Raw genomic sequence first — 27,454 nt, 5'->3', positions numbered from 1 at the left:
GCTCCGGGTGGTGTGTGAGGAGTGTTTTCCCCGTGTCCGTGTGGGTTTCCTCCAGGTGCTCCGGTTTCCTCCCACAGTCCAAAAACACACTTTGATAGGGGGATTGCTGACTTAAAAGTGTCCATAGATGTGAATGTGTGTGTAAGCCCTGTGAAGGACTGGCGCCCCCTCCAGGGTGTGTTCCCGCAATGATTCTGGGTAGACCCTGAACTGGATAAATGGTTACAGATAATGAATGAATAATACTTACTCTCCCCTTTGCTGCCAACATCATTCAAAGCTTTGTTTGTGCAACAAGCTATTTCTTCTTATAATGCTGCAAAGAGCAGGAGCCATAGCACCCCCAGTGCTTCCTGTGGTGTACTGTATCTGTCAGAAGGTTTGCAGCAATTACATGAACGATGGGTAAATACTGCATATTAGCTGTGCTTTACTTTCATTTTCCTACAAAGTTTCAGGACTTTACTTGGAAATAACCCCCCCCCCCACACACACACACACGTACACTCTCAGGCTTTTTCCAGAGGTCACTGATGGACAGTGCACACTGGAGACTGCTGGAGACAGTAGGGACAGAGGCAGCTGTGCTCCCCACTGTTCCACTCTACCCGCGGGCTTCCTGGGGCAGGGGAAAGAATGCTGTCTATTTTGGGAGCAGGGCTGAGATCCCTTCCTTCCGGACAACAGTAGCCTGGAGGCTTGAGGAAATCCCAAAGACCAGACTGTGCGGAACACACACATCAGAGCCTGCATTCAGTCCATTTATACGCACGACACTGTCTGACCCAATGATCCATTACTGCACACATGAGCCCATTAGCCCCTGGTTAATGGCTGCACAGCGTCGGTAGCAAAGCTGCTGGGAGTGGCCATTAAGGCCTATAGTCAATATTCTCCTGCATTATGGTCCACATCTTTGAACAGATCTTGTAAACATCAGGTTTCAGTATCAGGTGTAGCAGGAAAATGTGAAAAACAGGCATTGGTCTAACAGCAGAGGCCAAATAACATAGGAAGTCCCTGTCAATAACAACAAAGCAGTTTGTTTAGTAAACAATGGTAAAAAGGCATTGAATAATAAATTAATTTTCCTACATTCTAATCACCAACCTGTGTGTCTTCCCGAGTCATGCAAGAAAAACAACGAGTTGCTTGAACATGGCCTCTGATTCATAATGGCAGACTGAAAAGAGCAGAAAATCCAAGAAAATGAAAAAGGAAAAAAAATTCCCCACTTGCTTTTTGCGTTATGACGAGCAGCAGGCAGTATCCACTGTAGGGAATAGTTTTTTTAGCTGTACAAAGCTGCAGTTTTAACATTACTTCACCAGAAAGTCAAGAGAGACTGCTATCTTTCATTTTTCAATCGCTCTCATAGGTTGAGCTACTGTTGCTCTAGGATTTATTTAATGATTCTTTTAAACCCTTTTCCACACGTTAAACCTGTTCTCCTTAATGAAATGTAAGTGATGTGATTTGGACAAAACAGCACAGGTATCCAACAACACAGCCACAATCAGACCCTGTCTAAACAGCCTAGTTCAGAGCGACCCGTGTCAGCGCCTGTTCCTTTAAATAAAAACGAGCCACAGCTCAGTTCAGTGCGAGAGCCCCGGAGTGAGGAGCAGAAGCCATTTATGTTGTTATAGTTCTCTTTCTTCTCCATTCTCACATTTGCAATATTTAATCACTTGTCTCTCAGTATTCGTTGTGTTTGTTTTTCAAAATCTGACCTAATTTCTGGACTCTCACCTGAGTGTAGAAGCCCCCTATGACTGGAGAGACGTAGACTAAGAGGCGGGATATTGAGTCCAGGCTGTCTGAAGTCTCTGCCCTCTACACAAGAAGCAACACTATATTAGAATGGTTTGGTTTGTCCCGTGTTTACTGACTTAGGCAGACCACAAAAAACCCATTGGGTTGTTTTATTTCACAGTTTATGGCTTGGTAGGAGCTCCAGAACCCTGAAGTAATGTTGAAATGCACTCAAAAGTTTTTTTTTTCATATTTCTCATTGAATAACAAGTGGCCTAAAGTATACTTCAGTATGCAATCTACTGATGGTATGATCTATGGCTTTAGATACTAGTTGTGTACTGTGGCAGACTACCGTGCCCCTTTCAATTGGTTTGGAGCACATTTTACAATTCCAACACTAAATTAATAGGTGAAAAAAATTGTCCTTAAAAGTACATTAAGAGCCATGTTGGCTACAGTTGGGCAGGTGACCTTTCCATGCTTTACAGAGTCTTTCAGAGCATTTATGTGAGGCTACTTTTATTAGCTTATATAACCATTCACCTGATTCGATATTAAATACATCTGGCTGAGTTTCCAGTTCAAAATGTTGCTTACTGAGCTGGATTATGTTTTGGCAGCTAACTGAAACAAGCTGGAAACAACAATGAATGTGTAATCATACTGACACTAGTTAGGCTACATCACAAGCACTTGTTCTGTACTACAGCATGGCCTTCCGCAAGAATACAGAGTGATGTGAAATTAATAACACTCCAAATAAAGGTAATTTGACTAAACCTGAGCTGTGTGCTCCAGCTTCTCATTAGAGTGAATAGGAGTTTTGCCAACGTTCTGAAAGTTTAACCAAGCATAACAGTTGCTCTGAAGGAATGTGTCTGTGGATGGGGCACGATGGATCAATTGCAAATGAACAGGCCCAGAAGAAAATAAATACATTATATAAAATGGATCACAAAAACGGCAGTGTGTAATATGTAGCTATTATCTTACATTTTTCCTCAGTGTCTGGAGGTGGGATAGTTGTAGCTAGGTTAGCGTTAGAGTTTCTTTTCTCTGGTAGTGTATGTTAATGAAGCATTACTAATTAGCGCTGGGCGGGTGGGCATTATTAAGCGTGGGCAGATTTATTATTATTTTTTTTTTGCGTATGGGAGAATGCCGGTTGTATCAAAAGCTGCCTCCCACCCAGCCTTTCACTTTCTGACCTTTGGAAGGACTTACGCAGTGCATTAGACCACACACACACACTCATACTGTGAGAGCACCTGAGTAGAGGTCTGCCCTCCTCCACTTGCTCTTTCTCTCTTTCTCTTGCTCTTTCTCTCCCTCTTTCAATCTCAGCAGGAATGCTGGGACAAACAGACTGGCTTTAATTTCGGTGGAGCACGCAGTTCCAGAGGCTCAAACCACACTCCAGCTCGTTAGCGTCAGGCCCACGCTCCTTTAATGTCATAAACAAGTTACACAAACATTCGCCCAAACAGGACTAACATCCTCCACTCCAGACTCTCTCACGGCAGCGGGAAGAAAGAGAGAGGGAGGGAGGGATATAGAGAAAGATGTGTTTGTCTAGCACACATTCACACTCTCTGTGCTATCAAATTCACCCCTCCCACACAATAAATGACAATCTGCGCCTCATTCCACACTGACTCATTCACATCTGTGACTTCACAACGGTTATGCGACACTGGAATTACCCCCCCTCAACACCCCACAATGTATTCCCAAGGCATGAATAATCAATGGATAACTGTTATTAAGAATATACATACATATGCAAATAGCACTTAAATACATTCAACATGTAAGCCCACCTCCTTTGTCGCAGAGGTCACGGTTTTACTGGGCTGGCACGTATAGAAAGTAGGAATGTTTAAGCTCTTTTAAAGCTGTAATGTGAATTCCTCCAGGAACTTCCCACCAAGTCGGCAGGGAATTAAAACCATCAAGAGGTTAGCGTGAAGGCAGAGTTAATTTCTGCGGTAGCCGAAACCTTCGAATATTTCCATATGTAGATATCTCTCGTTCTGTGATACCCCCCCCCCCCAAATATCCACCCCCTCGGGGGCAAGAACCTCATATTCAAATGTGAGGAAACAATCAGTGTCTTCCTCATTTACATATGAACGGGAGATGGAAAGCTAGCAAATCTGCAGCAGTCCATTTTAATCCGAGAATGACTTCTTCCTGCATTGTTATGAGAAACAGTCCGGTGGTGCTCGCCTCTCTCCTCCTCTCTCTCCCTCTCTCGATCTCTCTGCTCCCAATCTTCCGGCTGAAATTAACATCAGAATATGAAGCTTCCTCTGACCACAGCACCAGCCGAGTCCTCACGGGCACCAGCACTCCACAGACCACTGTTGCCCCGGCAACAAAGAGAAGGACAAGGAAGGGCCTTATCAATCAATTAGAAATGTCTCTGTATCTGCCCGGGACAATGAGCTACAGGGTTATGACTCCTCCTTAGTTTATCAAATTCATTACGGCCGTGCCCGGAGAGCTATCACTTTTACTTTGGAGAGTAGCAGCCTTTCCTCTGGAAGGGATTTTTTTTTACGTGTGTTCCTGATTACATTATCTTTTAATAAAATGCACGATTTGTAATACTAATGAATACAAAATCAAAATACAGTTGTGAGTTAATGACTCTATGGTCTTGCAAGGACATGATTATTATTCTAAATCTCTGGGAAATCAGTGAAGACAGAGTTAGCGAGGCTTAATTTATTCCCCTTTCTTTTGAAATCTAGGGTCATATACAATTCATTTAGCCCAAGGAGAGTTTACTTTCTGACTTTATTAAAATTCCTCCTTCAGGCTCACTTTTACAGCCAGCTTTCCAAGAATTCCAGACAGATCCAATCCAGGGAATTTCTCTATACTTCTTTTTTATACATATAAATATATATATATATTTTTGATGCTGACTGAGGATCAAGTTAATTGTCATCACATGGCGTTTTTGGGTGGATCTGCATCACAGCCTCATATTAATTCAATTTGATGGAGACAGGCACAAGTAAAGTCGTATAGGTCTGAAGCCACTGGTGGCCCATTGCGAGATTCAGTGGAGCAGTTTGAAACCAGCTGCAGAAGTCGTAAAACTTAAACCCTCAGCCTTTTTACGTTATGGATTTATCGACACTGACATTTAAGACACATTAAGTGACGGCCCAGTGATTTTGCAGAAACATGTGGCCAAAGATACACTTGGGAGTGTTGGACTGTTAACTGTAATCTGAATAATACTCGTACACCATACTCACAAACCATTGCAGTGCGCTCAGGTGGTACCCTTGAATTCGATCTACACCGCACCCTTCAGCATGCACACATGATGAAGTGTTGCTAGCACACCGCCTGTGCTTGTCCTTCTCACCGCATTGAGTCATCAGCTTTCCAGTCCATTAGTCACGCGCCATCAAGCGCTGTCATATCATGTCACTGAAATATATGTATGCGTTTGTGTCTGCAAATGCTGATCTATATGGCAAGGACCAGCCACAGCCTCTCACCTTTGCACTCATTCAAACAGACAGAACCCTGACCTCCACACACATGTTCAGGTTTCAATGTCACTCTCTGTGTGTTAGAATAGCGGCAGCAGATTACACAGCTCAGCTTGAGATGGGAAAGGACATGCGGTACATGCAGAGCCCATTACACCCAACAAATACAACACTGAGGGCCTGTAATCAATCAGCCACTTTCCATAGCTAACTTTTCATCACCCTGCTAAATACGTGTCCATATTTTAAACAAAGCAAGCATATTAAGTGCACTTCTCAGGAACAGAATTTATTGGGTGGCGATTGATTTAATGGACGTATCGAATTACCGTGAAAGGTTAGAACTATCCATTTCCCCCACCTTGCCTTTTTATCATATGCGGAGGGGCGCTGAAAGAATGAATGAAAGACAGAGGGGAAAGTGAGTAATATTTTCACTCCTGAAACATGAAGCAGTAATGCAGCAGACACCTGGGAGTAACACTTTAACGAACACTGAGGCTTGTACCAAATGCTCAAGTTTGGGGGAGACACGTTTGGTGACGTGATGTGGTCACTGTGATAAAACACATCAGTATCAGCTTTTTATGAGGAAACCTTTTATTTTATTTATTTATGTTTCATTAAAAAGGGCAGCCCTCCCAAATAGTCCCGATATCTAGGCTGTGGTACTGTCAGACGATCCCAATGGTGGGAAAACCAAGAACGACTGTGTGGTGTTAAATTGGAAACAGTAAAGTACAGTATGTGAAATGTTGAATAAAACAAAAACTGTGCTGAGTTTATCTGACAAATAGCAGCACTGCTGTTTTGTCTGGTGGTGTCTGTTCCAATAGATCAAATCTCAGAAAAATGAAACATCATGATATAATCACAAAAATATCTGATATTATTTTCTTGACACACTGCCCTCCCCTGCTGAGTGCTGTTTTAGTGTGTGATGCAGAGAGCTGGGAGGACTGCCCACACACTCAGCCATCATTCAGACACTCAGAGGACTGAGTCAAACACATGGAGATGGTTAAGGAACATTCCACCAATAGAGTACCATTTAATCAAACCATTAAATTTAAAAGAATAATAAACAGATCCACAAGTTTAAAAAGGTCAGAAATAAATGCAGATTCTTTTCTTTGAAAGCCACTATTTGCATTATTAGCTTGTTAAAATAACAAGTTACATCCCAATGTGTGTTCAACACAAAAGGGAAATTTATTCAAGTCCACTGCAGATCCTTTGCAGATGTTGTTTTAAACAACACTTAAAAAAAACCCAATTAAACCTAACACTATATCAAATACACTGATTCTAATCCAGTTCTATTCTAACTCCAACCCTGAATTCTACTCAAAGCCCAAGCATTACTCGGTGTTGTAGGGTGTGTTAATGTTTTGTTGAGCATTCGTGGAAAATCTTTAGGGGATTCTTAAAGTAAAATGTCACCAAAGCCTAATTACCCTGTAAAATGCAGTGAAAAAACAACAAGCAAAGAATCTTAAAGACTGTCTAACCTTGGGGGACAGGATAGAATTGACAACAAGGCTGCACACATGTTGTGGACTGTAATCATTGACAAGAGGATAGTTATCACTACTACTAACTATTCAAAGTGGCTCTTAGGATCCTCAGGCCATGTTCCTCTAACTGTGTGATGGGAGTTCAGATGCTGACCGTCTGGGGTCTATGTACAACCACTACCTTTTACATATTTTTACATTTACTTTGCATTTATGTATTTGTTTTATATGTTCAACGCAAGCGTGCTATGAAAACACGATAAAAGATCTCCAAGATATCGGCCATGGAGGAACAACACAAAATCTCCTCTTGCGTGCAAAGCCAGGACACCTTTGAATAAACACAGGAAACGAAGTGATTAGTATCCCTATCAAAATACAGAGCAAAACACATAATTAGAGCAGAGCACGGCATAATTAAATTCAAGCTTCTCCTTCCCACTGCTAATTGCTAATGTGTGGTGAGAAAATTGACTGATGTCAGAGTACCAATCAGACCGTGCTGTACATCTGTACAAATTTGGGTAAGCTCTACTAAAGGGCAGGCATTTTCTGACTGAACAAAACAGGCTTATTTAATATCATCCATTACTAGGGGAGTGCATCGCTGACCTAAATGCAACCTCAGGTTTTAGTGATATCGATATGACTCAGAATTATTAAAATAATACACTGAATACCTGCAGAAAATACACAGTATTGAAGCATAAAATATATGGAAATACACAAAATGTCATGGCACACAAGCTCTTTGTTCTGCAGCTGTGACAATGAACCAATTGAATGAACTAAAGAAGACACTGACAATACAGTTCAACAAAAATGATGGGGTCTGAAAGGCTTTAGATATGGTCTGGAATAAAATTACATTCAGGTTAATATGACACAGCTAATCCTCACAACACTTTCAAAGCTGTCTATTGCAAACGCCTAATACTTTTTTTTCAATGCATATTACATCTTATTTGATGTAACATTCAGGTTCTCCTTTACTTTAATCTCTCATTGTTTTGCAGAACTGTTGTCTTTATGCAAAAGAACACTCATGGCTGATATTATTCATGATATCATGCTCCCTTTCGTATTGCTTACATTCATAATCAATGCAGTTAAATCCCAATAAACCATTGCTGTTTACTACACACTGGTTTTCCAGTTTTACGGTGTGAGCGCACTGGTTTCTATCAACATATTTACCAATTTAACTCCAATGTCTGACATGCTCCATGTTCAACACCACAATAACGGTGAATCATTCAAATTCACTGCTGGTCACATTATTAATTTCACCCATCCAAGTACCTGCTTCCTAAGGGTTAAAGACAAAGCCTGCTGATTCCTGGACTGTACTCACACTGTATTCAATTCAGGCTGTTTGTCCACCCACTCAATGTAATTATCTCCAGAAATATTTGTGTTCCTGGACACAATGTGATCAGTCAGACATACAATCAGGCCTGAATCTTCACTTAATACAACCACAGCTTGCCTCTGTTTTAAATGCTTGATGGAGAAGAGGAGAGGGAGAAAGGAGTGTAGGGGGGACAATTATTATTTTTTGCATAATAACACACACACACACACACACAAGCAGCTCCTAGTAACAGCACTTTCCCACTCAGTCTCTCCCTTACTGTCAGAGTGCCAATTACTGTACAGGCAGGTAACATCCGTTTGAGCCAGGCTTCATTCCACACAGCCCATTATGAGTTACACACAGCATGATAGCCCTCTTTATTGCCCTGATGAGACACCGCTCCAATGCACAGATGCACCTAAATACATAGGCTACATAAAAACACACATTTCATTCATACAAACTTACTACATTAATTATTATTTACTACAGCTTTGGGTATAGTTTCACATTTTGATAAATGTTCAAGCAAATGTTGGTTTTAAAATTGCTCAAAGAGGTGGTACAGTTATTCATAACTGAAAATCTAAAGTTTTTTTGTGTGTAAATTACATAATCTTTCACAGTTTTCATTATTTTGCCCAAATGGAATTCATTCATTCATTATCTGTAACCACGTAGGTCCAGAGTCTACCTGGAATCATTGGGCGCAAGGCGGGAATACACCCTGGAGGGTGCACCAGTCCTTCACAGGGCAACACAGACACACACACACATTCACTCACACCTACGGACACTTTTGAGTCGTCAATCCACCTACCAACATGTGTTTTTGGACTGTGGGAGGAAACCGGAGCACCCGGAGGAAACCCACGCGGATACAGGGAGAACACACCAACTCCTCACAGACAGTCACTAGGAGCAGGACTCGAACCCACAACCTCCAGGCCCCTGGAGCTGTGTGACTGCGACACTACCTGCTGCGTCACCGTGCCGCCAGCGAATGGAATTCATTTGTGTTAAAAAATACAACATGTTACACATACACCATAACTGCTTACATCTGTAAGGGGGAAAGTTTTTATTTTTTTTGAGAATTCCATGTAAATTAAAAAAGCGTAGTTTCAGTTGCTTACTGGAAGAACAAGAAATAAGAAAAACAAGCCGTGAGGAAATATTTTGAAGCCCAGAAAGACTAATACCATAGGCAAATATAGAGAGAAACCAAGAGCAAATTCTGTTCACGTGAAGGAAAATAGAATAAAACGTTATAGACAGCAGTGGTCTGTAAGGTCATTAAATATTCAATTAATAACCTCTCTTCAAAACGTTCCGCCATTTTTTCTTCATGTCAATATGGAAGTGGTCGCATCTTTCACTGCCCCCATGGTCTCCAGTGGTATTGCTCCGTCCTGTCCGCATCCGTAAGCTTTCAGAAAACATGCCAATTACGTACTAAATGAACGCAGACTACGGACAGAAGGCTCTGTCCGTTTCCATATTAACGATGAGCATAAATGAACCTTAACACAGCATCGCAACTCCTTTACCTGCTGATACAAGGGCAAGAGCTTCAGTGAGCACCTGCTCCAAACGCTGTGCTGTTTTCACCCTATTAAAGCACATATTTCATATTAAATTAAATTAAAGTAATCAAAGTACGCCATACAGTATTGTAAACTGGCAGGCATTGCTTTTGGACAGTGTCAACCTATAAACCCATTGTCCAAACCTGATATATCTACAACAGTATATAAACTCTTCCTAAAATATTAAAAGAAAAAGAAAAGGTCCAAAAGGTTATTTTTATAAATTTTAAAAATATATGGAGCTGCTGGTGTTTACACAAGTCAAAAATAACAAAAGAAAAACTGGAAATAGTTTTGATCTGATAGACATCATGCCTGTCTTTATATGTGATAATATCATTAGTAAAACGCACTGACTGATTCATGACAGACAAACCAGAAAGAGTGGCTTCTTAGGAAATAAACTCTGAGAGGTTCACAGAAGCGAGTTAGAGACAAAAGAAAAAGTTCCTGCTGCTGTTAATAATTGATCTGGTTTTAATTGGTGGTAAGGGGTAATCTTAGCACACACTTCTGGGACTCTCTCTGTATCCAGATTCCAGGAACTGAGGCTGCAGAGGGCTGAGGGTGAGGCATCCTCCCTCCTCCCTCCCCCTTTTTAGTAAGACAGTCTGAAAGCATCTGAAATCGAAACTTACCTGGAACCACTCAAGCTGTGTGTGCAATCTGCAACACCAAGTGTGTTTGTAGATACATCACACCCTTCCAACTTAATCAGGGTCTCTCTGAGAATCTGTTTTTGGGCCACATCCAGCAACTTTTATTTATATTCCATAGCCATTTAATTTCTTCCCGCTCTGTTATTCATATTTTCAATCTGTGCTTGTCATCTAACTGTATTATATAATAACTTTTTGAAATAGCCTCAGTTTTCTTCTAGAACCTTCTATTCACTCTTGTGTAGTGCAGTTTCTCTGCTTTGGGCCCAAGCAGAACATCATACTCTGGTGCATTTCACACATATCACACCACATATCAAATGAAAAGATGTTAGCAAAGAGAACATGGAGGAAAAATTCACAACAAATTTTCAGATACGCATTTGGGAGTAATAACGGTGATAATATACACCAAACTCTCACAATCACGTTGCTCACTGTTCTAACTGAGCTCATGGGATTTATGTGTGTCTTGTTTTATCTGGCAAACGTTCTAGATCAATAACAGCACATTTTCAGACTTTACCACAAAATGAAAAGGAGTAAATCCGTGTAACACACAGCCTCCAGTGGTTTTCTACATGCTGCATTAATACATAATAAAACTGAAGTGTGTGTCCATATATGAGCATACAGAGTGTTTTAAACTGAACACACCTCAGTCTCCTATTAAAATCAAAAGTAGCAGTTCCATAAATACCCGTGAACTCCTGAAAAGACGATAAAACACATCTGCACATCAAAAGAGCACCAGAAAATGGAAGTGTCTTTTCTGAAAACCAAAGCAGAGATGATAGTCCATTCTGTCTTTGTTTAGACATATTTGATTCTGTTTGGTGTTCATACTTCAACCGAACCGCACCAGATTTTCTTTGGAAGTGGACTGCATCATGGTTTGGACAGCAGTGTTCACAGCTGTTCTAAAGAGCAGGACGAATACAACAACAGCATCAGGGTTCCTTTTAATCGGATCAAACAAAAGCAGTCAAAGGTAAACATAACCACAATCAGATAACATTATTAACACAGATTTCCCTGATTTGATATGAAAGGCAGCTCAGTTTCATGAGACTATTCTTATTCAAGCACCACATGTGAAAGCAACAAAAGGAAGAAAAAAAAAAACACGCACACACTAAAGACTAGGATAAAGACCAGGCCTGATATGGTCCAGATAACATCTTGGAAGAGCCAGAGAGGCTTTGAAGATTCTCGGTCCTAATAAGTTAAAACCTATTCTAAGGAGCAACAGAGAAGCCTCAGGTGCATCTGATTCCACACACTAGCCAAAAGCAGATGTCTTGTGCAACACCTGGCAAAAAAAGCAACAACAACATCAACTAAAACTGTGCTGTATGCAAGAATGGGCATCAAAACCTAGAGGGCCAACTGTCCCTTAAAAAAACAGGCTGAAATAAGTTCAGTAGACTTAAAAGACACACCAGCAAAGCTAGGGCTGGACAACAATTCAATATCAATAGACACTGCAATATAAAATGTTACAATGACATGATTTTTCAAAATACACTAAAATATATTCAGAACAATCTGGCACTGACTGATGTTCATTACAAGTCACTGTCGTCAGTTCAGCACAGTCAGTTTAAAATGTTGCATAATAATTATCAAAGCCAGTAGGTTTAGATTCGAAGGTTATGTCATGTGGGCGGCAAGGTGGCGCAGCAGGTAGTGTCGCAGTCACACAGCTCCAGGGGCTGCGCCACCTTGCCGCCCACATGACATAACCTTCGAATCTAAACCTACTGGCTTTGATAATTATTATGCAACATTTTAAACTGACTGTGCTGAACTGACGGCCTGGAGGTTGTGGGTTCGATTCCCGCTCCGGGTGACTGTCTGTGAGGTGTTTGGTGTGTTCTCCCTGTGTCCGCGTGGGTTTCCTCCGGATGCTCCGGTTTCCTCCCACAGTCCAAAAACACACGTTGGTAGGTGGATTGGCGACTCAAAAGTGTGTGTCTGTGTTGCCCTGTGAAGGACTGGCGCCCCCTCCAGGGCGCCCAATGATTCCAGGTAGGCTCTGGACCCGCCGCGACCCTGAACTGGATAAGCGGTTACAGATAATGAATGTTATGTTTCTTGTTTGTTCTTGGAAGCTTTTCAGTGAATCTTTTACTGTTCATGTCCATATCTGAATTCTATCGTATCGACCAAATGAAGAAATATATAGTGATGTAAATTTTGGCCGTATCATCAAGGTCTAAGCAAAGGAACAAAGGAACACTTTATTGTAAAATAAAGCACAGAACGTACCTCAAAATGCATTTTACTTAATTTATTAATTAATTTATGCCACCATTTGGCCCGGAAATACTTCTGTATGCTGTGTGCATAAACGCCATCACTAGACAAAATACCGCTCTGTCAGCAGTGTTGAAGCATGTGTGTGCCCTTGCATCTGAGCGCTTTGTTTCTTTGCTTCTGCCTCCCCTCTTTGTCTTTACGCTGTTAGCCATGATAATCTGCAGAAGTGGATTGGCCCACCCTGCTGAATTATGCAAACCCAGCTCAGCCTGGGCTCAGTAGTGTAACGGGGCTGACGGAGGGAGACAGCTTGTGGCCTCTCTTTTGAAGACGCGAGCCTACTACCAAACCTGCCTCTCTCTCTCTCTCTCTCTCTCTCTCTCTCTCTCTCTGTTGTCCACTACACCACCATTCATCCAGCTTCCATGAAATATGAAACACGGACCCTCGGCCTTGTTGCCAGGATGCCATGCCCTCACTCTGTATTTTCTCCGCCTCCCCCTACCTCTGTTTTCTCATTTTATTCATCATTCTGCATCTCCACCTTGTAGTACACATGACTTAGCTGGCCCCCTGCACAGTGTGTAAGTCTGACCCAGATCCTTCCTGTGCTCAGGCTCTGAAAGGCAGGGATAAACACCCGTTCCATGTGATCGAGCCTGACACGCTTGTAAAATGCATTCTGAAGGGTGCGTGTCAAAGAAAGGACGTTCAAGTGCACAGCAAAAAGATCAAAGACATAACCGAGACCACTGACACTGACCTGCTGAAGAACATCATTATATCCTTGAATACAGTGGTTGGTTTGAAGAGTTATCTGTGAATATTGCTTCTATTTGAGGCACCATTTGCCAGTCTTGCATCAGGTCTGAGCTATAAGGCTGGGGCATTTCAATTTTGCAAAAGACTATTGCAAAAAGGCTGAGAAAAAAAAAACACTTAAGAATTGTTCATGCAACAATTAACTGTATAAAAATATAGGTTTTCTTTTACTGATTATTGTTTAAACAGATATTTTTTTATCTACGCATAATGGAAGTGGTATTTTGAGTCAAGATTTTAGTATCCGTATGTAGATTTGTTGAACAATACCCAGCGCCCAACTGTAGTAAATTACTGGTAGATGGTCAGGGAAAGGAGAAAAAAATCTGGTTGGTTGGATTAAGAGGATTGTTTGAAATCATCTGGTTTAAATCACTGGTGAAATGAGCCATGGAAAGGGTCAGGTCAGGCTGTCTTGATAATGGGGTGCAATAAAAAAACAATTCCTAACTCAGATGCTGGGTGATGATAATGTGTGAGTAACAGAGATATACACCCTAAGCTAAAGGAGCCTTCCATCACCGAGCTTACCGACTGACATCTCAGCGTGTTAGATACAAAAAATAAAATGCCGACATTGCCACATTAAGTTAATCTTATTGTTGAACTTGATGAATTAAAACAGCATTCTAATCTCAGTGTAGTTGGATTGTATAACCCTGAATGAAATCATGCTCCCTGAGAATCCACAGCCCTGATTTATTTCCACATCTTAATGTAATACCACATAGCTATGCAGCATGTTACTGCTATTAACCCTGGGACGTACATCCAGGCAATTTGGGGAAATTACTCAGAAACTTTATTTAGTTCAAACTGGCCAATCAGATCCTTTACGGATCACATTGGAGTATCCTCTCTGGTAAAACAAATCCAGACTGAATAGTGCATACGATGACAGACTGTACTATTCAATGTGCCTTAACAACATCTCAGGAAAGGATTTATTTTCTAAAATTTAATGTGAGCTTGCTTTTCTGAGCTTTCATTGGCTGGCTGAAAATTGTTGACCGCAAAGCAGTTGAACTTCATTTGGCTGTAATAGCTGGACACTGTAAACTGACTTGTAGGCTGAACTCATTTATTCCCAAGCTGCAGGTTAAGTTCCCTGGGTTGCTGGAATAAACATGGCAAAGTTCCAGCCGTTCTACGATTAGTTACACAAGAGTTACTGCTGACCCAAAGCACTTCTAGTGCAATAGCCAGCTATTGGAATCTCTTTTGCACTGGTTTAAAAGCATCCTACAAATGAAAGAGCAAAGATAAAAGAATGTTATGTAATGATAGAATTAATTGCTGACTAAATATATATTTATTAAAAAAGCTAACCCTTTGAAAATGTGTGCGCATTTAAGCTAGCTCTCTAAGCAGATCAACCAAGGCTGCCATGAAAGACGTCATGACCTTGATTTTTCATGATTCTAAAAATGTTTAACTAAGCATTGTGTGAACAGATAAAAGGGAAAAAGTGTTAAAGCATAAAATAAAAAGTGCATGAGTGAAACCGTATTGGATCAGGTTTCAGTAGATATTTAGACATCCTGGAGCTGTTTCTGAATGAATAAATAAATAAAAGATCTTAGCATTTGTTTCAATTTTTTGTTGTACATACATTTACTTCTTGTCCAAAATAACTTGAAGAAGGATATGCTTTATATAAAGAAGAATTATCCACAGGTTCACACGGTTCTCTGGGGTCTTAATGCTATAAGAATCAACCCAGCTCCATTCTCCCGGTTTAAACAGCCCTGTACAGAACGACCTGTTTCAAATGAGCCACAACTCGCATTCAGTGTGAGAGCCCATGAGTGGGGGGCAACAAGCAGACGCTCTGGTTTTTGTCATTTTCACTGACTTCTTTGTTCTTCAATATGTTTTTGCCAAATTTAATTAGTACACTTACGTCTCCATGCTAATTGTGTCTGTTGTGCACTGTATAACCTTATCTTCTTGCTGTCACATAATCACAGGTACAGCACGGTGTCTGGAGAAACTCAGATGGGGAGCCAGGGCAATTCTAAATGTTCTGCTCTCTACGTAAGATCCAGCACAAAAGCAAAGCATCTTGTTGTATCCCATAATTTCAGAAGTAGGCAGACCAGTTTGTGCGAGGGAACTTTCAGATACACTAGTGTGCAAATGTCCAGGGAAAAAAATGGATTACTTCTGTCCTTTGATAGCAGCAATAAAATGCCCTTTATATACCACTCCACTATGAATAGCTTTTTAGATTTCTTTGTTAGTTTAAAACCTTCTCTCAAATCTATTGTAAAACACTGTCTCAAACATCACTCAACATGAAACCATTTTGTGTAATAGCTTTCTACCAGGTAGCTTATATTAAAGCCTTAATTAGACCCTTCAGGCATCTGGTTCCTATCGCCACCACTGTGAACAAATCTGACTCAGAACACTTTGAAGCCAAACCATTCAAAATGACGTTGTTTACATTACAATAATAGAATTACACTGGAATATACTTACTTCAACATAACATTGGGTGATCTATTACTGAGCATCAACCTCATCACTATATGTATTACTGATAAGAACAGGTTGCATATTATAGGCACTCATACTTCATTGAGTCTAGTCTTGGAGCCTGTCTAAAAGTGAATATGAGTGGACAAAGCATTCTGCCTCAGGACATTTTCTTAGAGGAACAGTGGCCAAAAGCGAGTAGGTTCATCACCCCTACCCCCTCCCACTGTGACTGCATGTGTTTGTGTGTGTCTTCTGTATCCCCAGACAGTGATAGGCTCATTAGTAGGGCCGGGCATTGCTGACTTTCTGCATTGGCTGGGATGTGTTTGTAGTCTAATTAGGGTTGGGAAGTTAAACCTAAGACTTTTGCTGACCTCTGCTTCAGCCCTGCCAGTTGGCACTTTCAAGGTCGAATCCAGCTCAACACACATCCACACCCACACATAAGAACAGAGAGACAGCTCTCCCTGAATTTCAATACAGGCTCTAATTGGCTCATATGGGCTTTATGTCCATATTATAAGGTGTGAGGTAATTTGAATTTGACTCAGGTGTGCAGCAGTAACACACTTATGGGCGCGCACTCTCGTGGCTGAGCTCTCTGTGTAAGCTCTCTTATGTGCCCTGTGTTTCCACCCCACTCATGCTCGTTCAATTCAACAAACTAGCCATCACTGTGGCCATGAAAACACCACCACAGCCCCATTAGGCGAGCCACCAGCCTGCTGTACGTGATAGTCTCTGTCTGTATGTCCTCCTGCTTTTTTTGAAGTGTGTGATGGGCCTGATGGAACATCAGATAAACAAGGAGCAAGACACAGACGTGCCTTGTAGAAAGTGCTGGGAACTGTAAAAGAAAAGTGCATGAAAAGTTTAACAATCTCTCCAAACCTGCTTCCTGTTCCCTGCTTCCACACGAGCAGATGAAAGGACTGTGCTCGTACAAAGGCTCAAAAAAAAAAAAAAAAAGGTTCTTCTTTGTGCATGCCACCACTTTGGCCAAGGAAATGCATCTCATCTCTGCTGCAGCATAAAGGAATGACAAGCAGGGTGTGGATGTCACATTGCTACGAATTAGACGCCCTCCATAAAGCACACCACAGGGAACACGGTGGACGAGGATTGTGAAAAATACAATTAACATGAATGGGAATTTTAATATAGAAAATGTATTGCAATGATTTTGGCATTAATTAATCCATCCTTTCCCTATCTCTCTTCTCCAGGTTCTAGCTAGCACTGGCGTCTGTTAACTGGGAAAAGAATTGGCATAAATAAATACATAAATAAATAAATAAATCATTCTTAAAATAAATAAAAAGTCTATTATACACTGCCTTCTGCTACTGTATTTCTCCCAGTTTAAAATCCTATAGAAATAATCACAGACAACACTTTTTTAAAAATATATTGTTTCAATGTTCAACACAAAACCCAGTGAAGCAGGACAATAACATTGACAGAGTAGGTTACTGCAGTGAGGTGTCCACTGAAATCAAATCAAAATTTGGTCAGAGATTTACAGATACACTATGCCACTACTTATACACACACACACACACACACACACACACACACAGACAGACAGACAGACACAGGAGGGACAGCTATATGACCTGGCTACAGAGCAGTGGGACTGAGGGCAGTTGAGCACACAAAGGAGCTTAATCATTCATAAAAGTAGCGAGGTTAATAAAATATGCAGGGCCACTCACCAGCATACTGGCAAAGTGCCCCTGTACAGCCTTAGCTTTTAAAACTCGGCACAGCAAATCAAATGAACATGTCTATTGTGTGGGCTGCTTTGTGTGTGCGTCGGCCTGACAGAGCGGTATGAGAGAGCGAGAGAGCAAATGAGAGAGAGACGGAGAGAGGGAGAGAGAGAGAGTGAGAGAACGAGAGAGAGCTGTGCTCTCACCCCAAGTGCCACACTGTGTGTGTTGCAGCTTAGAGGACAATGTCACACAGCCTGTAGTGTCTGTAAGACTAATCCTGTCAGGCTTTTATCTTCCCCTTCCTCTGCCACTTAAACATACACCCCTCACTCGCTTTTTCTCTCATCCTGTCTCTCTCTCTCTCTCTCTCTGGCTGTCTCACTTCCCACTCTCTTTCTCTGATTATTCCCTCTCTCTCTCTCTCTCTCTCTCTCTCTCTCTCTCTCTCAACCTCAAGACTAGTGCAGGATTTGAATAGCCCTGCATCATAAACGCTTATTTAAATTACGCTCACTACTGCAATGTGTGTGTCTGTCTGTGTGTGTGTGTGTATGTGAGAGAGAGAGAGAGCGAGAGAGAGAGAGAGAGGTGGAAGAGAGAAACAGTGCGAGTTTGCAATCAGGGGTGGTGTTATGTGACAGATAGGCTGGCTAATAAGTCATAAGTCTAGTCTGGCACTTTCCACCGCCTACCACCTCCAAGAGTGAGAGAATGAAGTGAAGTCAACCAAGACAAAACACCACTGCTGGCTCGGACACTACAGGCTAGTTTCTGGACATGTACTAAGCTTCATTTCAGACTAAACAGCTGCACCAATGATGTTCCTTATTAAAAATTCAATTCCACCTAGGATAGAGATTTAATTGGGCCCGGAAATTTGGTCCAAATCCAAATAAAGCCTGAAAACTGTCAGTCCAAACACATCACATCTCGTTTTGAGTCAGAAAATTCACAAAATTCTGCCCAAACCTGAAGCAGTTCATTATCAACCATAGTGACTGCCAAAACCTGACATTTCTAATGAGAACTGCAGTAAAACTATTGTGTAGTGACAACTATAGCTGTCTTTAGACTATGGATCAATAAAATAACTAAACATTATGATGCAGAACAAATGTATTAATCAAACAATCATTTTAAGCAAACACACCAATTGTTTTTAATCTGAATAAACTGTCTATCAGGCACTGTTTTCACACCATGCAGGGCAGATTACACATTGAGATATAGCCTTCACTGATATAATGCTTTAAGTCTTTCAATTTTATTTCACCCTTAAAATATAAAAATATATACAGTACTCTGCAGAAGTCTAAGATAATGACATAGAGTTAAACTAATGCCTTCTCAGTGAATGTGGTGCTTGTATAAATTTATATATAATCACATTAAATACAAAAAAATATATACAAAACAAATAAGAAATAAGATCCTCTTGTTTTATATAACGTAGTAGTTGTGAATGAGTTTGAAGAACAATGTTTTGTTTAGATTCTACTTGATTGCATGAATTTGTTAAATCAACAGCGCACACATTTAAAATGATTATTTATTGCCCGGTAAAACTAGGTATTGGCTGATGACCTCAAATAATTTCTTTTGTGATTCCCTTTATGTAAAGTGTCCTTTGGTTTGGGAAAGGCGCTATGTAAGTTGAACTTTTGTTTGTTTGTTTATAAAAAAACACTTATTGCTCAGATAAATAGCTTTTTAATTCACATAATTTCTGGTATATCCGAATTATATGACATAAAACATTTTGGACCAAATATTTAATAAAAGAAAAGACTTTACGCAATTAACTGTTTTTTTTTTAAATTGCCTTCAAAACCCTTACACAAAAGCATGAACCTCTTAGACCTCAGAACTAAATTCTGAGATACGAGTGATAACAGTAGCCCCAGTGTGCCAGATCAAAATCTGTGTTAAGATAAGAAAAGTAGGTTTGAAGTATAAAATAAAAAGAAAAATTACAATTGCAATACATGGAAATGCAGGATACAATTTTTGAAATGTGGGGGAAGCTTGTGAAGGCATTTGAAAAATGGCATTTAAACTGCACTAAGCTCAACATAAACATCTGGGTCCTCACTAATACTTCAAACACTAGGTAAGGGTTAAACATGCACTCTGTCTAGGAAACTAGACCTTTAACAACCCATCTCCTTCTTCCACAAGATCTCACATAAAACACAAGCAAAACATTTAAGCTTAACGTTTAAACTAACTCAGTGTTCCACCATCCAAACTAAAACTATACCCAACATTCCGACATGTGCTAACAGCCCTAAAGGCAGCAACTATGAGAGGAGAGGCTCATATTGAGTGTCTTTAGCCACTCTCTTTGTAGCCTCGAGCCTTTGAGATGTGTTTGGACAAGAGTTTGAGAGCCCACCACACAAATTAGCCCAAATAAAAGCATGCGGGCTGAGCAAATTAATTCGAGCTGAACGCAACAAAAGCACTGTTTACATAAGCTAATCCCAGGCAGTGTGCTAGCTTTCAGGCTAGCTCCAGTAGGCTCTGCTGGTACATGGGTATCTGTAGTTATTAATCAGCCACCCCTGGAGCGCTCACAAAGTCTTTATCTTATTGAGAAAACAACAAGAGCAGTCCTTTCAGATGGCATCTTCAGCAGTCTTCAGAGGGTGAACAAAAGGTGCCAAAGGAAATGGTCTTCCCTAAAGCCTTCTATAATATATACGTTTGACGCACGCACATTTCCGTGCCCATGCATGGAGAATTGGACACGGTTATGGCAGGTTAAGAGAACTGTGTCTATATCTGATTAGGGTAGCGTCTCTCGTGGCCTTTGCTGCAGAAAAGGTGTGCATAAATTGGAAGGAAGAGAGAGGGATAGAGAGGGCTAGAGAGAGTGAGAGAGAGAGCGAGAGAGAGGCAAGCGGGGAGGTTGGACAGTGAAATCCCTCAGGAGCGTGTACTCAAGGATTTATGACGCTGTACCTCGCCTGCTCTGTCCTTGGCTTTGACTGGGCTGTTTTCCGAGGGAAAAGGTTTCCAGTGTGTGTCTCCTGATTAAAACGCAGGGGAAGGAGAGAGGAGGGAGGAAGGGAGGGAGGGAGAAAGGGAGTGACAGGAGAGAATGAAAAGCCCCATACTGGAGTGCATTCGAAGGGTGCCATCACCATCCTTCCTCTCACCACCACCGCCACCACCTCCTTCCCCCAAACCCCCCCGTCTGCTTCCTGTGCGGTCCTGGCGCACCAGGAACAGCAGATACGCTCGTGTTTATTTTCTGCACAGATGACAGGGCCTGTCAAAATCTGTCGCCGTGTGACATGATTAGCGCAGATTGCTAAATACGTTTAATCATCTCCAAATGAAAACCGATCTATGATAGCTTTCAGAGAATTTCAAATGTACCTGTAGCACAGCACCTGCACACACCTACGCTTAGAGGTGTCCATCACCAAACACTCCTGCTCACAATCCTAAAAGGGGACATAATTATACTCCTTTTCCACAAGTGAACACAGTTCTGGGCCAATAATGAAACGCCAGTAACATACTTTGATCAAAATGTCACAGGAGTCCAACAACACAACACCATTCCCATCAACTCTAAAAACCCTGCTCCAGCACCTGTTCCTTTAAATGAGAATGAGCCACAGCTTAGTTCAGCATGAGCAGTAGGGGTGGGCGATATGGCCCTAAAAAATGTATCATGATATTTCAGGGTATTTGACGATAATGAGATTCTTGGAGATATGACCAAACTCTGAAAAATTCATTCATTCATTCATTATCTGTAACCGCTTATCCAATTCAGGGTCGCAGTGGGTCCAGAGCCTACCTGGATCATTGGGCGCAAGGCGGGAATACACCCTGGAGGGGGGCACCAGTCCTTCACAGGGCAACACACACATTCACACACACACACACACACACACACACACACAGCAAGGCCTACTTTTGATTCGCCAATCCAAGGAAACCGGAGCACCCCGAGGAAACCCACACGGACACAGGGAGAACACACCAACTCCTCACAGACAGTCACCCGGAGCGGGAATCGAACCCACAACCTCCAGGTCCCTTAATTAATAAATGTTCATCTGTAAACATTTGCTTATTTTATATCAACAACAATTTATCAACAATTTATCAAGAGCCAAAATGTAGAAAGTCTTAGCACTCCATACAGCACAAAATCAGAACAATGCATTGTATCCCATGTTTTCTGACATCCAACTTTTAACTAACTTTTATTTAATTGTTTGTGGGATGGTAGGAGCTATGTGCAAATGCAATAAAAAGCTAAAATTTCATTAAACACTTTTCCATATTATAACCCTATTTCACACTTGTATTAGTCTAGCTTCCTACTCACTGTCCCAATTTCGTCCCCTCGTGTTAAAGCGCATGTCATTTTTAGGAACAAGATTAATCACAATACATTATTTCATTGATCTCACAGCTGTAGTGTATTTAGAATGAGAGATATTATGAACATAGGCCTGGGACCACAGTAGCTTTAGGCCCTTTGATACAGAAAAGAAGAACAATGCCGATTGACTCTGATCAGTCCTGCACTGCTTCTATACTCATGGCTTTAGGTTACTCCCCAGTCTTTGCCTCTTATCCCCACTGAACAGACTTTGCTGAGCACTTACTCGGAAAGCCTAAAAGCAAGCTGTGTGTAAAAATCCAAAAGTCAGGCCATTTAAAGGGCGAGAATCCATCAGGCCATAGTTGTTACAAAGTGGTCCTTTATTAAAAATGCAGTAGGTCCATTATTCTAGGACCAGGGCTTCTCTCCTGCTCACCAGCTCTCACACAGAGATTGTGGCCAGGATCCTTTAGTCCAGAGCCATTCACTGGCTTTAGTTACATATAAATCTATATGTGCAAATGACAACAGATACGAGATCTCAGTTAAATTTAGCCAAGTGCCAGATGAATGTGTTATATGTCAATCAGAATCCCAGTAAATCGGGGTAAAATGTGACTATATGCTTCCTAGCAGCTATTTCAGAACTCAGAAAGACAACATCCAGTGGCTAATGATATTAGCTTGGTTTTATAACAGTGTTTTGTCCACTATTCTTGGACTGATGATACTTTAATAAATAAAATAAAATAGAGTTGTTTTTACATGCGAATTTAAGCTTTTCTACACTAGCCATAACCCTCTGATATGTTACGCTAAACACTTCTCACTACTCACTCTTTTTCAATCACGCCTTTATTCGGCACCAAGGACAGTCTTATATCCTTCTATAAGCGTATGCTAGTATGTTCCTATTTTCTGAGTCAACCCCACCCCTCTGAACAGATGGCTGAAGAGAATGCCCAGGACACAGTGGGAGATCGCGATCGAGAGGAGAGAGGGAGAGAGAGGGAGAGAGAGAGAGAGAGAGAGAAAGAGAGTCTAGAAAGCAGACAATGCAAGAAAAAGAGAGAAATATTATAATTAATTTGTTCCATTGCATTATTAGTATTGTGTGATTTGTGCAGGGTTTGAACATGACCTGTAAACTGGTTAGTAAAGCGTGAAAGGTAAAGGTATGCAACACAGCTAGAACATCATGTGACGCTTTCCACCCCCCCACCAAGAAAATGCTGCTGTAAGTAACAAGATTTGCATAATTCATGATTATTTATTTTTCTCTGCTGTTATTGATGTACAACATTAAAGACAAGCTTCAAAGCAGGCCAAACATTTCCTCTCCTGCGCATTCACAAAGGAAGTAGAGCAGGAATGACTGACAGTAAGAGACAGAGAGTGCAAGAGTGAGAGAGTCAAACAGACAGAAAGAGAAGGAGAGAGAAAGACAAAGAAAGAGAAAATTAATTAATATTTTCTCCTTCCCAAAAAAAATGTACAGCTATATTTTGCACATACACATTTTTGCAGTTAGTCAGTGAAAAGCTGTCTTTTGTGGAATTATTGTACTGAAATTGCACTAAGGATTTTACATTTTATAGGTATTTGCTATTTATTCCAGTAATTCCAAATCTTAAAACCCATGAAAACATCCCTCATGTAAAGTGAATGCCAGACTAGAAGGATGAAAATGATGTAAAAAGTCTGGGTGTGTAGCATTTTAATCATCTGTACAGATCGATATCATTACTGCGTGAAATCTGTGACTAAAACTCTGAAGGATCATGTGTCTTATCTCAGTGAGAGGCCTGTGAACTGTCAGGTCCAACACTCATACCCTTCAACCCTCCACCAGCTCTTAACACACAGCTACACAGGAAGCATTTTACTCTGCAAACGTCACAGCTGTCCCACTGGAACAAGGTACATTTATAATTCAAACAGCACACATGTTAACTGCATGTCAGTGCAATGAAATAACACCTGTGCAGAAAATTCTCATTTATTCCAATTAGTTCTGTCAAAATGATCCAAACAATGAATCAAAAGATGAATCAATGAAGTTTGACGTCACTCTTTAAAGCAGAACATTTAGCTATAGCTATCAAAATGGACAACATTGCAATGTATTTTTTACATTTTAGTAATGGACGTAAACAAACAGAATTACATAAAGGCAGAGTGAAGCACTTCCAGGGAAACTGAGAGCCATCAACAAAACTTTTTGCCATTTAAAAGCTATATTTTTGACAGAATGGGCTACTGCCATGAAATTAAAGCACACAATACATAGGCATTTGGCCTTCAAAGTGGTCAGAAATTATTGGCATAAAACAAATGGATTCAAATATACGTCATTCATTCAGACACAGTAAAATGAGATATAGCAAGGTTTTTTTTGCTTTGTTTTGTTTAATCCACAGATAAAAGTGCTGGCTAGTGCAGGTAAGGCTTAATTTAAGCAGTAGCCACCAATGGACCATACTCACAAAGAGACTTATGTCATTCAACGCATGTCTGAGTAATGTGTGTAAAGGTGAAAATCTCATTTCTTGACCATGGAGATTTAAATATCTCAGATGATCGTTACTACCTTCTAACCTAGCATGCATTGATGAGCCTAATGAATTAACACGAATATGTACATGAAAGTAAAAGAATGATAAATCTGAAGTCTTATGATAGGAACACAGTGAATCAGTCTCCTAATTATCCACTTGAAGAGTAAATACCACGTTGCCGTGCAATAATCCTAAGTGACATGGTGAGCAGGAGAAATGTAATGAGCCCCCTACACAACATTCTCCTAACGCTGTGGGAATGTTGCTGACATGCTGTGTGTCATCCCACTGCAGGCCAGTTAGCGTGCACTCACACTGAGAGCAGAGATTTAAACGGACCACTGGATGTTATTTCTGCTACACAGAAACTGACCCCTTTGAGTGTTAATGTAAACACACACACACACACACACACACACACACAGTCCTGAATGTCAGAGCTGTAAAAAATAACATCTGGAATTTATAAAGTTAATAGAAATCATGGCATTAATCAAAATCAGGTTTGATGCATGTGCTTTGTCCACTGGGGGAAAAAATATTAATGAAAGTGCATTAAATGTGTAGAAAAACAGAAATGCATATAAATTAAACACAAAGCTCAACAACTAAATCAATAATAAATGTCAACAATAATATGAATTTTATAAAAGTTCTAAGCGTCTAATTTCTCAATATTTCCTTCCAATATTTCAAATAAATCAGCTAATTATTTTAACAAACGTCCAACATCCAAGCTTTTGATTGCATTTTCTGAACCAGTATACGTAAACACTCATTTATTTCTAATTTATTTAATAATTATTATTATTAAATAATAATTTTCTTGTTCTTTAATTAATTACTTGTTCTTAGTGACCTTTTATTATCTACAAATTAAATAACCAACAAGATGAGTCTTGCATAGTACTATATGATTTATTTATTTTTTCTGATTCTAATTCAGTAATTTATATATTACCTCACTCTAATAATTCTACACACACACACACACACACTACAGTCTTGACTTCATGCTGCTGATTGAATAGTTGAGGGCCCCTTCTACTGATACAATACCAGGGGGGAATTACTTCCCTTTAAATGTATTTCATATCCCACTGGTGTATAACTGCTGTCATGGATACCATCCTATGCATGCACTGTGCATGACCACACACACACACACACAAATCCTAACACTCACACCTCTTCATGCATCCGTCTATGCTCCAATAAGTTAAAAGATTAAAGTGCTACAAATTAGAAACTAAACATTGGTTTGATTATAATAAAACCCAGTGTAAATGTGGTCATTTAACTCCAGCTTGATACAAATTCCTCTTAATACAGTCTAATACCCACTGTCTGCTATTCTTTATGGTAAGAGAGGTGAAGAGTACATGGGAGAGAGCAACAATATATGAGAGAGAGAGAGAAAGCGAGAACAAGAGAGAGAAAGAGAGAGAGAGAAAGCGAGAACAAGAGAGAGAGAGAGAGAGAGAGAGAGAGAGAGAGAGAGAGAGAGGAAGAACAGAATTTGAGAGAAAGTTAGGAAGAGAAATGAGTGTTTGAGAGAGTGAGATGTATGGAGAGAGAGATGTATGGAGAGTGAAAGAGAGACAGAGAGAGAGAGAGAGAGAGAGCAGAGAGAGAGAGAGATGTATGTAGAGTGAAAGAGAGAGAGACAGTGAGAGAGTGAGAGTGTGTGAGAGAGACAGTGAGAGAGTGAAAGAGAGTGAGAGAGTGTGTGTGAGAGAGAGAGAGAGAGAGAGAGAGAGAGAGAGAGAGAGAGAGAGCAGTGAGCAGTGATTGTGTGTCAGCTGCTTCTCTTCCCCCCACATGATTGATTTCCCCTGGAGGAATGCCTCCACTCTGAGAGCATGCCGGAATCAAGATTAATAAGAGGCCATTTAAATCTCCAGTCTCCCTCTCAAATACATGCACACACACACACACACACACACACACACACACACACACACACACTCACACACAGGCCTACAGTCATGCACACTAACATGGGGCCCTCATCTTTCACAGGCAAAGGCAAGTATCTGAAATCTGAAGCGTAACGCAGCTCTGTGCCAAAAGCACTCCCCTTCTCCTCCAATAATCTGCAAATCAACAATCATTCCCAGACCACGCTATTCTCCCCCTGCTAATGCTGGTACTTGCCTCATACAATGTATGTTGTAAGAAATAACTCTACCAATAAAATCATAATGCACATTAAGTGTACATTATATCTCTGACATGTTCTTCTGTTGTAGCAGTACTTTATTTTTCCTCAAATAAAACAAGGAAGACAAACGGATGACTCCAGGGAACAGGCCTCTCATGGAGAGGTTCTGGGAAATTCATTAGAAAGCGGAAGAGGGTGAGATCTAATTTGACATGACCTTGAAGACAGCGTGAAACAATAAATACTCAGCCTTTGAAAAAGGCCAGTAATGGAGAAGATGATTTTGTAGACGTTTGCATCAGACAGAGACAATAAGAGGTCAATAACAGTGTTTACAAATACATTCATCAGGTAGAACATCCGTGTTTTCACCTAAAAACACTGTATGCTCATCTCTCAAGCACAGAACCTAACCACTTTCCTTCCCAGACTCTCTCCCTGTCTAAACTTTCTCCACCTTGATAGTGAAGAAAAGCATCACATCACACGCTTGTTCACGCCCTTGGCCTTGCCAGCTTTCCTCTCACTCAAAGCAACACACTCACTCTCTCTCTCTCTCACACACACACACACTCTCTCTCTCTCTCTCTCACACACACACACACTGACTCGTGCATCGCAGGTGCCAACTTTTTTTTTTTCCCCAAGGTTGATGAGAGATAAAGACATGCGTAAAGCAGCACAGAGCCAGGTAGGGATCACC

At 40.7% G+C, this 27,454-nt stretch overlaps 1 protein-coding gene across 3 annotated transcripts in view; it reads right to left on the bottom strand.

Annotated features, from left to right (window-relative positions):
- The window catches only part of rbms3 (RNA binding motif, single stranded interacting protein), a 205,356-nt gene that overhangs the window by 134,575 nt on the left and 43,327 nt on the right, over positions 1-27,454 (bottom strand). The gene's annotated exons all lie outside the window — the stretch shown is intronic.

The sequence above is a fragment of the Hoplias malabaricus genome, chromosome 10 (assembly GCF_029633855.1).
Source record: "Hoplias malabaricus isolate fHopMal1 chromosome 10, fHopMal1.hap1, whole genome shotgun sequence".
Taxonomy (NCBI): Eukaryota; Metazoa; Chordata; class Actinopteri; order Characiformes; family Erythrinidae; genus Hoplias; species Hoplias malabaricus.
The sequence above is the reverse complement of the archived record's forward strand: the minus strand, read 5'-3'. Positions and strand labels throughout refer to the sequence as shown.